This window comes from Urocampus carinirostris, chromosome 1 (genome assembly GCF_059441175.1).
Source record: "Urocampus carinirostris isolate Australia breed hairy pipefish chromosome 1, RoL_Ucar_1.0, whole genome shotgun sequence".
Classification (NCBI taxonomy): domain Eukaryota; kingdom Metazoa; phylum Chordata; class Actinopteri; order Syngnathiformes; family Syngnathidae; genus Urocampus; species Urocampus carinirostris.
The window spans coordinates 52,627,531-52,642,258 of NC_142349.1; the positions used below are offsets into that span (position 1 = coordinate 52,627,531).

The 14,728-nt window shown below is 39.8% G+C and overlaps 1 pseudogene; it reads left to right on the plus strand.

The window, feature by feature from the left end:
- Positions 1-14,216: 14,216 nt before the first annotated feature.
- Positions 14,217-14,331, plus strand: LOC148375133 (U2 spliceosomal RNA; annotated as a pseudogene).
- The last annotated feature ends 397 nt before the right edge of the window (positions 14,332-14,728 follow it).

Genomic DNA, 14,728 nt, shown 5'->3' on the forward strand with positions numbered 1-14,728 from the left:
AATATCCAATGTAGGTGGTGTGGTTTAATGTGGGCCTTTACTCTGCCGGGTGGAGTTAAAGAGCCTCATGGCATGAGGAAGAAAAGATCTCTTCAGTCTGTCCGTAGTACAAGACAGTGACAGCAGTCTGTCGCTGAAACTGCTCTTCTGTCTGGAGATAATGCTGTGTAGTGGATGCGATGGATTGTCCATGATTGACCTCAGCTTTTTCAGTGCTCGTCTCTCAGCTACTGTTGTTAGGCTGTCCAGCTCTTTGCCCACAACAGAGCTCGCTTTCCTAGCCAGTTTATTGAGACGAGAGGCATCCTTCTTCTTGACGCTGCCTCCCCAACACGCTGCCGCATAGAAGAGGGCGCTTGCCACTACTGTCTCATAGAATATTTTCAGGAGCTTTTTGCAGATGTTGAAGGAGGCCAGCCTTCTGAGGAAGTAAAGTCGGCTTTGCCCTTTCCTACATAGAGCTTCTGTGTTGGCAGTCCAGTCCAGTTTGTTGTCCAGCTGCACACCCAGGTATTTGTAGGTCTGGACAAATTCTACACATTCTCCCTTGATGGTTACAGGAACCGGGTGAGTTCTGGTTCTCCTGAAGTCCACCACCATCTCTCTGGTCTTGGTGGTGTTTAGGTGCAGGTGGTTTGCGTCGCTCCATCGGACAAAGTCCTGAATCAATTTCCTGTACTCCTCCTCCTGCCCGTTTCTGATACATCCCACGATCGCAGTGTCGTCGGCAAACTTTTGCACATGGCAGGACTCAGAGTTGTACTTAAAGTACAACTCTGAGTCCTGCCATGTGCATTAGATGTTGTTGAAACGACAACAACTATTCTCAGACTAAATTTCTTCCACAATGAGCAGGCTAAACACATTCTACTTTTCTACACCTCATTTTTGGGCGTCATCATGAAAATAAATTGACCAAATTTTGCCAGAAACCTAATGTCCAAAATACGTCCGATCCAGACAAATTTTTTGCCTGAAAGTGACTGAAAAGAAACACAGTTTTTTTCTTGATCATAGTTAGTCGGCTTGGGTTGAAATGTTTTTTTTCTGCTGCTTAATACGTTGAAATATGTACATATCACTTGGTGTTTGTCGAGGAGAGAAAAGTGGCACTTTTTTTTTTAGATTAAGACACTTGTTTGCGGACTTGCTGTGAATCTGAATAAAATCGGTGTTTGTGCACAGGGAGTGTGTCAAATAAAGAAAAAAACTTAACACATTTTTATTGCTAAAGCATCCACAATTAAAATACATTGCAGCTGATCTTGGCTGAGATCTCCTGAGCCTTGCCAAATTGTGAAGAGGTTGAGAGGAGGCACATCCAAGTTGTACCAATCCTAAAGAAAAAAAATCATAACATATTCTAATGAGGATCATAAATGTTTCCTTTTTTTATCTTTTTTTAAAGCTCTCCAATTCCTCACACAATTATGAAGAGGTAGAAAGAAGACAAGACTAAGTTGTGCCATTACTTCTCAAGAATATAAAAATGTATTCTCATCGGTAAAATAAATGCTATGAATATTGGCCAATTTTTTTGGGTGACTCATGCACATTAATGAAGGTAACGAGGACACACTACCAAGTTGTGCTTCTTCTTCTATAGAAAATCGAAATATATTCTAACGAAGAACATAAATCTTATCTTGGCCAAGTGCTCCAATTCATTATAAAGCGGTAGAGACACAGACAAGACATGCTTTCTCGAGAAAATGAAAAAAATTGTAAAAAGGCACATTTTTTTCCAAAAAGTAGTGTCTGCGGATTGAATATTGAAGCATGACGTCAAGTCACTCATTATCCCAGTCTTTATTGTGTAATAATTGTGCTTACTGCTATAACTTTGATGTAATATTTGGCCATTTTTTGGTTCGATAATTACAGACGCTCCCCTACTTACGACCGTTCGAGTTACGAAAAACGTTAGACACGAACCTTTTTTCCGTGATACTTAAAAATACTTGGACATTGCTGTAAGTTATATTTTGTATTGTGTGCACCTTTTTCCGAGTAGAAGACAGTACTGTAGTGCTTCTTTCTGCTGCTACCGGCCGGCAGGTGGTACTGTGAGATGTCACCCAGCATCCACCCCGAAGAGGAAATCCGGGTTTCTCTTCCTAGTTCAGCGCGCTAAGAACTTTGACATTTTTATTGATTAATATCTCGTGCATCCATTCAATATGGTTAGTGTAAAGAAGAGGCGCGCCGTTTCGTATGAAATGAAAGTGGAATAAAAGAGCTTGATGCGGTTAAGAAAATTGATTGATCGCTTTTTTTCGGCCTCTTTCTACCAGGGAGGAGGAAGTCGCCTATCTCTTGAAGCTCATCTTCCATAATTAATTGAAACTTACCATAATTTAAAGAGCATATTATTTTATTAGATGTTTATCTGTTAGTACAAAACAATACAGGTTACTTATACAAGCCTTAAACCTACTTAAATAAATCTTAAACATTCCATATAAAATAAAGCAGTGAAGCAACTTACGAACAAATTCAACTTGCGAACGATCGTCTGTAGGCCAGCGTCTGTAGTGTGCATCCCTAGTCAGAATTGAAGTACTTTTGTCACTTGTATTCAAATAATACCAATCCACAATCCCCTTTTTTCCTTTCAGAACAAGGACATTATGCCTTGACAAAAAGAAAGATCACTCGTTCTTTCTTAGTAATTGGCATTATCGTACTACTTATCCTTGCTACCTAACTTCAGCCCGATAATCATCGTCCTTCCCTAGCCACGATTTGAAACCCATTAGTTCAGGTCCAACTTGAAGGCTACCAGAGTGATCTTCAAACAAAAATAAAGTTGACGCAATTTCCTAGGTAAAGATTGATTAGAACACATCCCTTCTCTTCTTACAAGATCTTCCGTTTCCGTAGCAACGCCCCGAAAGGTGCTCGACACAAAAATTCGGCGGCTACCAGAGTGAAGCATTTAAGAACATTTCCTCCACTTTTGTGTCCGACCACAAAGCCTTCATTCATGGCCGCCCCCCCTCGCAAAAAAAGCTGATCCCCAGAGTTTGTCCGGGAGTGCCGGAGCTCTTTTTGGCTGCTCCGGTTTCTCACTTCCATTTGAGGCCCGTGGATTGGCTTTCAGCGGCCGAGGCGCAGGTGCCCCCCTGGGTTCGGTTTCAGGCCCCTTTTTTTCTTTTTTTAAAGGCGCACCATTTGCCATCTGCTTCATCTGACCGAGTATGCGGAGACGATAGTCGTCGGTGGACGGAAGGCTTCTGCTCTTATTTCAGTTGCTTTGTGTGGAAGCAGATGGAAGTGGAACATGTTTGAGAGTGATTTTTCTTTTCTTTTGGGTCAGGGAAACGTCTTTTCATGAACAACATGTATTTGTATTAGGTGTCTCACTGAGTATAAGACCAGCAGAGAGAAAAGCATGCTTTCTGATTACTAGCACACTTCTCCCTCTTTTTTGCAGCGATTGCTTTCCAGAAAGGTCCCGCAATAGTCAAAACCCTTAATGCAGAAACCTTATATTTATGAATTCATTTATTTATTAACTAGGCTATTATATATTGAAACAAAAAAACGGAATGCATTAGACTGCGCTTACTACCCCAGCACTTCTTCAATTCCCTCCTATACCTTTTTTTATGTCATTATTACTCTCTTGTCCATTAAAAGCCAAAATGACCCAGAAAATGTGTACTTAAAAAATGCTACAGCGAGACTGTGCAGTATGGCAGCTACGATTCATTTTTCTTATTAACTTTACTGGAAGTACAAAGAACTCACTTAAGCTATTCACAATATTTTTGATCTCGCAACAGTTATACTTCTTCTATTCCACTTTGTTGTCTGGCTAGATTTTTTAAAAGCACTTTATATTTTGTTGTTTTAAGATAATTTCATTATGGAAATAAACAAATTAGTATTTTGCAATATGCCTGTAAGTTTTTTGTCATGTGCAATAAAATGTATATATATTTTTCCCTCGGCTAAATAATCTGATTTGCTGTTTTCGGCATTTCTGCCAAGTGTTACACGTATTTAGTTTTGGCCCTAAATTTGAATTTCAATGCATTCCAGTTTCTTGGGATAATATGTTCCAGTTTTGCACTTTGGGTAATTTCAGCCAATCGTTCCACAATTTCTTTTTTCAGTTGAGCCCCATTTTTTTTCCCAGGTGAATCCTTAATTATTACTATTACTTTTTTGAGGGGTCATTTTTTTAAATTTTGCTCTTTCTGTAGTTTGTTCAATCATTACACATTTGGGTTTCAACCACTGACTTTAATTTCCCGACACTCCTACTGAATACTCCACAAACAAACATTAAGATGAGACGTCTCTAAATCCTGGCAGTGCACATATTTGTGACAGATGCAGATGTCAGCCTGAGAAATTGATTTACCCGCCTCCCAAGCACGCAAATGTTTGCAACAGACCTGTGAAATTGGCGCTCGTTTGTCAATGTAGCAGGCGCTTGCCACAAAAACACGCTGTGTGACGGAAAAGAATGCCAAAAAAAGTAGAATAACCTCTACACTGTCTAAACACTGATCCATAACGGGTAATTCTTTGTATTCAGGCAGAGTGAGCCCTTAGAAAATGGACTGTGTTCTGCGTGGAATCACCTGGGAAGACTTGGCCGTTGACCGCAGGCTACCGGTAAGCACTGCCCGGCTGCCAAAAGCGCTCAACAGAGCACACACGAGCAGGATGAGGCTGAACCAACAGCGAGATTTACACAACCGTCCCTGGCTCAACACCTTGGCGGTGTTTGCTGAAGTTCTAATTTGCGTCACAAACTACTGTTGTGCTGACGTCTTGTTCGGTACTAGACAGTTTTTTTTCTCACGTCTTATGATTGACTTGTCAGATTAATTTCATTTTTTCATTTCATAGATTCAATTGGTGTCAAATGTTGACTTTTCCCTCAAACATTTGGTGTGTGGCAATCAATCCAAAATGGCTACAGTAGACTCAAGTCAAGTCCCATTTATTTGTATAGCCCTTAATCACAAAAATTGACTGCACAGGATTACAATTACACCATCGCCTGATCTTAAAGCAACAAGACCCCTGGAATAATGTCCCCAATCTACAATATTTTCACTCTACATTGTACTCTACATGATGTTTTTTCGGACCCTCTTTACTACCTCAACAACCACTTCTTTTGGGTGCTCTAAAATTCTAACTTTTTGTGAAGATTATTACCGTGTTTTTTTTTTTTTTTTTACTGTATGGGTCCCAAGTTTTGCAGTGATGCTAAAAAGAGAAGCAAAATAATGATAGCCATGGAAACAAAGCTGGTGATTATAAAGAAATATGAAGAAGGCACACAAATGGCTACTCTCGCTGAGGAATATGACTGTAACTGATCGTGGATAGGGTGTACAGCAGTACCCCTACTTACAAATGTAATTCGTTTTGAAAGTTGCTTTGTAACCTGAAACAATTGTAAGTAGAAATGTCTTTTGTATGTAACAGCGCTTATCGGTTCCAAGTCCAGCAAAAGTATAATTTTTTTAATAAATCATAAAAAAGCATCAGAACAGGAAACAAATACATGTTTAAAATAGATTACCACACAATCCAATTAAAAACCAGTGGCACATGATGTAATAAAACCAAATAAGGGAAATGATAAAAATATTCACTCAACTGGGGACACAAAGAGCATGCCGGGATCCACTCATATGCAAAGAATTGCCAGGTGTTTACCAAGCGGGAAGGCAACACAAAGAGCATGCCGGGATTAACGCATACGCATCGGAATGCGAGGTTAAACTTTGAGAGTGACGAATGGCAGCGCGTACTGTACTGTATTTTTGACTTTGGATCCTGAAACTGCTTTGTAATATTGCAATGCAATATTTTCCTGTTTCGGTATTTCGTAACCTAAAACTTGAATTTTATTTTTCAATAATCCTATAGACAAAATGGTGCCCACGAGCAGGTAGCACTTAAAATCCCTTGAGTAGCCCGCGGACAGTTTCGGATAATATATCAGCAGTGATAGGTCATTATGATTTTCTAGGAAATACTTTTTTCGACTGGCTTGATGTTTAAGTGTTTGACTGAGCCTATTTTGATTCTATTAATTTCAACCTTACAAGTTACAAGAAGTACCCCTCAGCTTCAAAAACGTCGGTGAACCCTGCTGTACACGTATACTACATATAAGTCGTACCTTTTTGTCTTTTATTTATTTTTTTATCCGGGGTTTGTAATGCTTTAGCTAACTATCGTAGGTTTTCTATCCCTCGCCATTTCAAAATGGATTCATTATGTATCCTTTGGGTCTACCATATACATTTTTATTGATAGCTGTTATTTGTAGCAATCTGTACAAATATGAGCGAGCTGTTTATGCTCATTTTGATCGGTTTCCGTTTAGTCTAGAAATAGCCTTTTTTGTTGTACGTTAAATACTAAAATAGCTTATTTTCTTTTGATTGACAGCTGAGGTCGGATGAAATTTGCTTAAACAATTTGTAAGGAGAACGTGGGACTCCAGGGTCAATTGTTTCTGCGAGAAGCTCTCTGCCAGTGTTTTATTACTCCCGCATACTTGTCATTCTGACACGGCCGGGCCATAACTGGAGGGACCTCATGTGTTCACTTAAAGCAATCAAAGCTCCATTCATTCCTCGGCCTGATTCGATTGCAGCCCATAATGGAGTAGCTGTTGTGGTCTGGATGGAAATGGACCACCGTGTTCCCTCTCGATTGAGAATGCAGAGTGGTTGTTTAAAAGAAAATACATTTATGCAAAGGGCGAATGAACTGTTTAGTAATTTGACATCTGACATTTCCTGTGAGAGAAAAGGAGGCAATTTGTTGAGTTGAGTTGTCAGGTTTTTATCAGGCTTGGGACGACCTCCAGGAGAGCTTTTTAATGATAAGCCAGTATTTCATGTACACAATATGCAAAATCAGCAAGCCAAACGTGTTTATGTTATAGCTTTGTCTTCACAGATGATTGCTTTTCTAAAAAAAAAAAATATTTCTACGTGAAAACAACATCAGACATTTTAAATAGAGAAGTACAATAGAGCAATATGACATGAATCCGTTCTGAGTTGGGGACCATAGTTGTATAGAATTGTTGTGAGAGATAGAAGCCTATGGTAAATAGCCAATGCGTTCCAAACTTTTCTGCCATCTTGCTGCTACGCTGTACTGAACTTAACTGAAGTTTAAAGGCATTATAAATGTTCTAAATTAATAAATTGATAAGCAAGGTCAGGATTTTGACCCATATTCAGTTTTAAACAATCATCAGGGATACCAATTTGGCTTTGATTAATGTTTCAAGTAATTCCTTTTTATTGGGTTAGAGTTTTCATTGGTGAGTTTGAGTCTGGGCTATGCGTTCGATCTGAATTATAAAGCATAGCAAGTGTTCTAAATGGTAACGACCAAGGTCAGGATTTTGACCCCTGTCCAGGCATAAACAATCATCGGCGAAAATAATTTGGCTTTGATTACTATTTCAAAGAATTTTTGTTTGTTGTAGTTTCCATTGTTCATTTTGAGCCCGGGCTTCACTTTTGAACTGAAGTTTAAAGGCATGGCAAGTGTTTTAAGAAGTGACAAACAAGGTCAAGATTTGGGCTCTTAATTTGGTTTCAAGATTAGGGTTTCAAGTAATAACTTTTTGTTTTAGTGAGAGTTTACATTAATATTTTGAGCCTGGGTTAGAACCTTCAAACTGAAGTATGAAGGCATGACACGTAGTTGAAATGGTTACAAGCAAAAACAGGATCTTGACTCCTATTCTGATATAAAGAATCATAATGATTTTTGGGATATTGGGTTTCCATTTGGGATTTTGAGCTTCAGGCTTTAAAACTGAGGTTTAAAGGCACAGAAAGATTTCTGTGACAACCATGGTTTAGGATTTGGACTCCCATTCGGCTTTGACGGCATACTTTGAACTGTATTAGATAAGGTGAGGTTTCAATTTAGAATTTTAAGTAGTTTGCGTACGAGGGCTTAGACAAGCTTCAGGTTCGACTTTCAGCTCTTGTTGGCGATCCCACGAGATTTTTTTTGTTTCCATTCAAGTCGGGCACAGCACCAAAGTCGATCTTTGGCTGGGACTTTCAGGTGTCCATTTTCACTTTGATTGTCCGCTTTCTGGCGCTTTCCACATGCTGATCCGGACGTATGAGCAGATTCTGTAACATTCTGCTGAGACCTCACACGGGCACTCACTGTATTTTACCACTTTGAGTAATGGTGGTATTGTCCACTCCGATTAATTTATTATTATTTTACCTGTGCTTACTTGGACCAACAATTTTCGTCTAATCTGGAGAGAAAATAAAACCCTCTGAAGACATATTATCCCAATGTTTCTTTAAGCTCTTACACGCTTAAAAAAGCAAAAATGTTTCGTGGAATCATTCTGCACTAACAATAAAAGCCACAACATTGTGAGGTGGAAATTTGAAAGTAATGTAACAAGAGGCAGAGTCATTAGTCTATAGTTCGGTACACCCTCAAAATAAGGAGAGGAGACTTAAATGGACTATGGATTTCCAAGGAGAACAGGAGAGAATCGAAACCTCAGATACGAAATCCCGCCCTGTTCTAAAAAGTCAATGAAATGAAATGAAATGATCTGCATTTATATAGCGCTTTTCAAGTCAATGACTTCCCAAAGCGCTTTACATTGTGCTTCACATTTCTCAATAGTGGCCAAGATCTGTGCAGCCATGTAAGGCGCTAACCTGCTTATTGGGGGTATTATTGGGGGTTCAGTGTCTTACCCAAGGACACTTCGACATGTAACACGGACAAGCCGGGATTCGAACTGGGATCCCTTAATCCTAAAACGATCACTCTACCTCCTGAGCTACTGCCGCCCTAAATCCTTTTTTATTGGATCTCAGTCATTCGAGTCAGAGTGGAAACAATTGTTGGCCAGGAGAGGGATGGGCGCCACCAGGCTGTACACTCCACAGGAAATGGTGCCCCTACGACCCGTGTGGTTAAGGGATCTACCGACCCACTAACCCACGCTGCCCCAAAGGGTGTGGAAATCAAAAAAAAGAAACCTTATTGGCTGATGGTGACAATGATGCAAATGGTGCATGATAGTCCAAATTACAAACAAAACTGAGGTATACTGTAATAGTCAAAATAATATCATCACATGCAATTTCCTTTGCAGGGGATCAATATTTAAAACAGAATAAACTGACCAGTAAGCCATGTTGGAACCCAAATTGTGTCGGAATACTTACAAATACAATAGACCCTTTGTTTACGGCATTCTTCGCGTACTATATTTTCACGTTCGTTTGTGGGTTTTTTAACCCAAAAAAAGCAAATAGCAATAAAATGTGTTACTATTTGTTGTTGGTCCTTTTAGTTATTTGTATTGTGCCTCATTTATTGCATGTTTTCACATGAAGAAGAGGAAGTAATTTCATCTGTGCTGTTTCTTCTGCATATAACATATTTGACAATAAAGTTGAAGTTGTGGAATACAAATATGTGTTATATGTTTTCCACCCCTCGTTACGGCATTTTTCACACCATATGACATCAACTACAAATTCTTCTACAATTTAAACTTTGCAGTGTCTGCATATGATTGTGCGAGTTATGTGCCACATAGGTCTCTAATATAGCTGTCTGCTATTAGTTGTGTTCTTTTAAGTTGGTGGTCTGCTATTGGTGTGCAGCAAAGCATCATATGCCATTAGCTAGGCTTCCTTCCACGGTGAAAATCCTCACAAGTGGAAGTTTTAATATTGTTTTTTGTTTCTCCAAACCTTCTCTTTCCCCTTTTGCGTCCACCCAGTTACTCCCTTGTGCCAGCTTAAGTAGGGTCACACCGAAATAAAAAACAGTCAATTTTCCTTTACATGTGTATTTATTGTAATATTTTATCATATTCATATAATACCTCAAGTAGTACTTGCGTTATATATTTTGTTATTTTTATATTTTACCCGGTGTACTGGAGGTTTGCAAAACATGAGCTAATTAGCATAGGTTTCCATCCCACAACGATGTCACCTTGCGATCCCCACCACAGAACTGATTCGTGTCATGCCTCGGGGGTCTACTATACCTCGAACTGTACTAGGACAGCAACATAAAATCAAATAACACATGTACAAACTGTTGCGTTGAATCTTTCGAGAGCAGGTTTAAAATGAACATGACACTTGTCGGCACGGAAAACGCATCATCTGCCCTCGACCTTCCGGAGACAACAAGGTCAAGTCAATAAGGGATGGGAGGAACATCTGGAGCGATCACCGCAGGAAATCTCGGCAAGTGCTCGCTGACGGAGCGTAATTGATGAGTTGGGGGGTGGGGTGTCGCAAGCCCCCCCCAGAGTATGCGCTGACCTCCAGCAGTCCTGATGAATCTGCACATGTTGGCTCTTAAATGGAAGCAGAATAATACTGTAATGTGAATCCTAAACTTATAATCGCAAGTACCGTATTCTGGTTATTTACTAGATCAGGGGTGGCGAACACGTTTGACGCAAAGAGCCAAATTTTTTAACTCAGTCAAAAAGCAACACACCACGCACTGACCTGCCATGACAGACAGACACACACAAACAGAGCCGCATTCTTATTGGCCAAGAGCATGTGGCTCTAGAGCCGTGTGTTTGCCACCGATGTACTAGATGATGTCCTTGAGAGTGAAGGCTCTAGTCAGGATACTTCCTGGCCTACAAGTGAGCCGTGAGACAGTATTTGCCCCCCTAATGAATTCTGTGATTTTCGCATATTTATCACTAACAAATCGTCAAACCAATTTTAATACAACACTGAGACAACCCAAGTAAATACAAAATGTAGTTTTGAAATGTTGATTCTTTTTATTATGGCACAAAAATTATATAGGCCTTTGTGAAAATGTAATTGCCCCCTGAACTTAATAGCAAGTTGGGCTACCTTCGGCAGTGATAACAGGAATCAAACGTTTATGATAATTGGATAAATGTCTTTAGCAATGCTGTGAAAGAATTTGCGCCCACTGTTCTTTGTAAAATAGTTTTTTAATCTGCCAAATTGTAGGGTTTTCTAGCATGAACTGCCCCTTTAAGGTCACACCATAGCATCTCAATTAACTTTAATTTCGGACTTTGATTTGGCCACTCCAGAACCTGATTTTTTTTTATTTTTATTAAATCCATTCAGAGGTGAACTTGCGTGTGTTTCGGATCATTGCCCTGCTGCATGATCCAAGAGCTTTTGAGTTTGAGAGCAAGAACTGTTGGCCGGACATGAGGGCTGCACAATTAACAGAAATCTAATCGATATCGTGATTTAACATAGTGCGATGGTGTAACCGCAAAACACTGGGTTTTTTAAAGGATTTCTAGTTCCAGTTTGTTATTTCGCGTGATGGAGTGTTTGCCCAACAAGAATTGTCATAATTCAGGGTTTAACAGCACCAGCTAATCAAAAGCAGGTTTTCATGGCAGTCAATTAAGACGAGACAAAGTTTGCAAGACTTGTGTACACGGCTTTGATAGGCTGGTGTAACCTCTTAGTCAAACAGTCGCGCCACCAAAACAAACGCGACAGCCTTTAGCTTTAGCGGCTTGTTACATTAAAAGTGAATTCATCAATTAAATCGGACTCTGAGGAAGTTGGGAAGAGCGCTAAGAAAACACAAGCAGGTGCTCCCTGGATTTTTATCGTTTCTGGGAATTGAGAGACGGCGTTGCAAGGGACAGCTAATAACTAGGCTAACAACTCTAGTGTGTAGCTTGGCAGACTTTTAGATGTTTTCTTACTGTTCCTGATCCTTTCAGTGTAGCCCTCCAATTTCGTTATCGTTTTGTAAACTGACTCTAAAGACCATTTATTCAACACCATTTCTGTTTTTATTTGTTGCTCTTTAGTTGTTATTTTGTTAGTCGTATAGTCTCAGTTTCTAAGGACGTATGTTTGCATCTCACTATGTTTAAATTATCCCCTATAACAAAACAAGCACTTTTAAAATCAAAAAACTGGAATTGCAATTTAGGTCTGAAAAATTTGAATTATTATTTTTTTCCAAAATCGTGCAGTCCTACTGGACATTCCCCTTCAGGATCTTTTGGGAAACACTAGATTTCATTATTCCGTCAACCATTGCAAGTTGTCCTGGTCCCAAGTGTACCAAAGCAGCCCCATACCATCAGACTGTCACCTTCGATCTTCATTCTTGGCATAACGTCCTTTTTGAAGACATTGTATTTCCGCCTCAAATGAACTCCATATCATTCAGCCACATCCATTATCCCCGTCGTCTGCCTTTGCCTGCGTTGATATGTTTTTAGTTTTGGTTGATTACTGCACATAAGCCAAATTTAGAACTACAAAATACAATTCCGAAATCGGGGTCTTAAAACAGACATGCAACCCAATAGCCTGCAGACATGGAGTGTCCTCATGCTTCCCCCTTGACTTACCGCAAATTCCCGACTATAACCCGCTACTTTTTTCCCAAATGTTCAGCCCTGCGGCTTTATTCAATGAAGCGGCCAATATATGGAATTTTTCTAACGCCCTCCAGTGGCGCTAGAGTATTAAAGGTAAGATTAAGGCCAGTAGAATATGGGCACTAAGAAAGACTGCAACCTCTAAGATTAAGCATACATCATCTGTAAAGTTAAGGTACGTTCCGATAACGAGGAAGATGTCATTGATGGCGTTAGTTATGAGGAGGAAGTTGAGGGCGATCTTCCGTGAATTTCACAATTACGGAGGCTTTTTTTTAACAGGCACGTTTGATACGTTGCGAGCGTGATCCTACTAGAATGTTGGTACCTTTCAAAGGCACGGTTTGGGATGAAAGTTATATTATTATTAAAGCTTTGAAAACTCTCTCGGTGTACCGTCTTTCTTTGTAAATATGTGTAACCATGTATAACCATGTATAATATGTATTTGCAACTGTATATTTTTGTAATGTATTTATTTTAGAGATTTATTCTGTTATGTGTTCTACGGACGAAAAAAAAAGAAGGGGCGGAGCACACGCGGGCTGATGGGAATTGGGATAAAGCTGAGTTACCGGTAGATCTGTCTGTTGTCGCAGTGGACAATAGTGGATATATATTTTTCCCACCCTTAACTTTGGAAACATACATTTTGTTTCCTTGGATTACTTTCAACGGGACCCGGACTTTACAAGTCTGCATCATACCTTAATTACGGGTATCAGTTTTCATATATGGTGCTAACTGTGACTTTAGAATTGTGTGCTATCCAAGCATGACGCCATCTGGACCTCCAGAAACCTGCTGGTATGGAGGTGCAGGCAGATCCCTCCCGTGGCTGTGCTCCAAATGGCTGCAGATACCATACAATCTGCGAGCGGCGGGCCTAGGACGCAGCCATAAAGAAGACTCGTCTGCACCCACCCGGAGGGGGGAGCCGGAGCTACACTGTGGGAGTCCCGGCAGCAACGGCCTGGGTTGTGGAACCCAGAAGGGAGAGGACCCACGCAGAAGGGAAAGGACCCACACAGAGGACTGGAAGAATGCTGCTTGGGAGGGTGGGATGGCAGAGCTATGCCCTTGCACAATAGTATTGCCTTTTACACGCTGGTTAACTACTGTTAAAAGAAAATAACTCTGAAATTGTTTAATTGATGTTGAAAATGTCAGGAAAAAATGTTAAAACGTCATATCGTCACGTCATATTGTCAAATATTAAAAAAATGTGAATATGCTTGATGGCTGTGTTTTGCTGCTGTTGGTGTCAGTGGATTTGTTCAGACCGAGGACAATCGACTTTGGCCTGGACGGATCTACTGACACTAACAACGATGTTATATAGTGAAATTGTGAATATGTTTGATTTTCGAGAAGGTTTGTTCAAACCTCACTTTGTGTTTGCTGTTAAAAACGTAATATTGGAATATAATATTGTGAATGTGCTTAATTGCTGTTGAGATTGTCATGATTGTTTTCTGTTTTTAGTGTCAATAAATTTGTTCAAACCAAAAATATGTTTGGCCTGGACGGATCTATTGACACTAACAAAGATGTTATATAATGAAATTGTGAATATGTTTGATTTTCGAGAAGGTTTGTTCAAACCTCACTTTGTGTTTGCTGTTAAAAACGTAATATTGAAATATAATATTGTGAATGTGCTTAATTGCTGTTGAGATCGTCATGATTGTTTTCTGTTTTTAGTGTCAATAAATTTGTTCAAACCAAAAAAATGATTTGAGGAACTTACAGCTCCCAGGACCAACTGGATAGTATGACTTTACCTCTTGCCATGTTCTTTGATTTTTGCATTCCGGAGATGGAATAAGAGCTTGCTCTGTCCACTCCACGCATCGGCCCGTTATTGCAGTAAATCCGGGAACGGTGCATTCGCAATGATCGCAGCAAGGCTTTAGGGCTAGGACCTTAGCTTGGCCTTTTGGCTGAGAGTAAGTGTCCCGGCTCCTAGGCTTTGTAGCGTATTATGAACTGACCGATAACGGATAATGGATAATGAATAACGAAGATAGAATAATAACCCTTAAAAACCCCAATTATGATGGTGTCGGTGGATTTGTTCAGACCGAGGACAATCGACTTTGGCCTGGACGGATCTATTGACACTAACAAAGATGTTATATAATGAAATTGTGAATATATTTGATTGCTAATAAGATTTTCGAGGAGGGTTGTTCAAACCTCATATTGAGTTTGCTGTTAAAAACGTCATATTGGAATATAATATTGTGAATGTGCTTAATTGCTGTTGAGATTGTCAAGATTGTTTTTTGT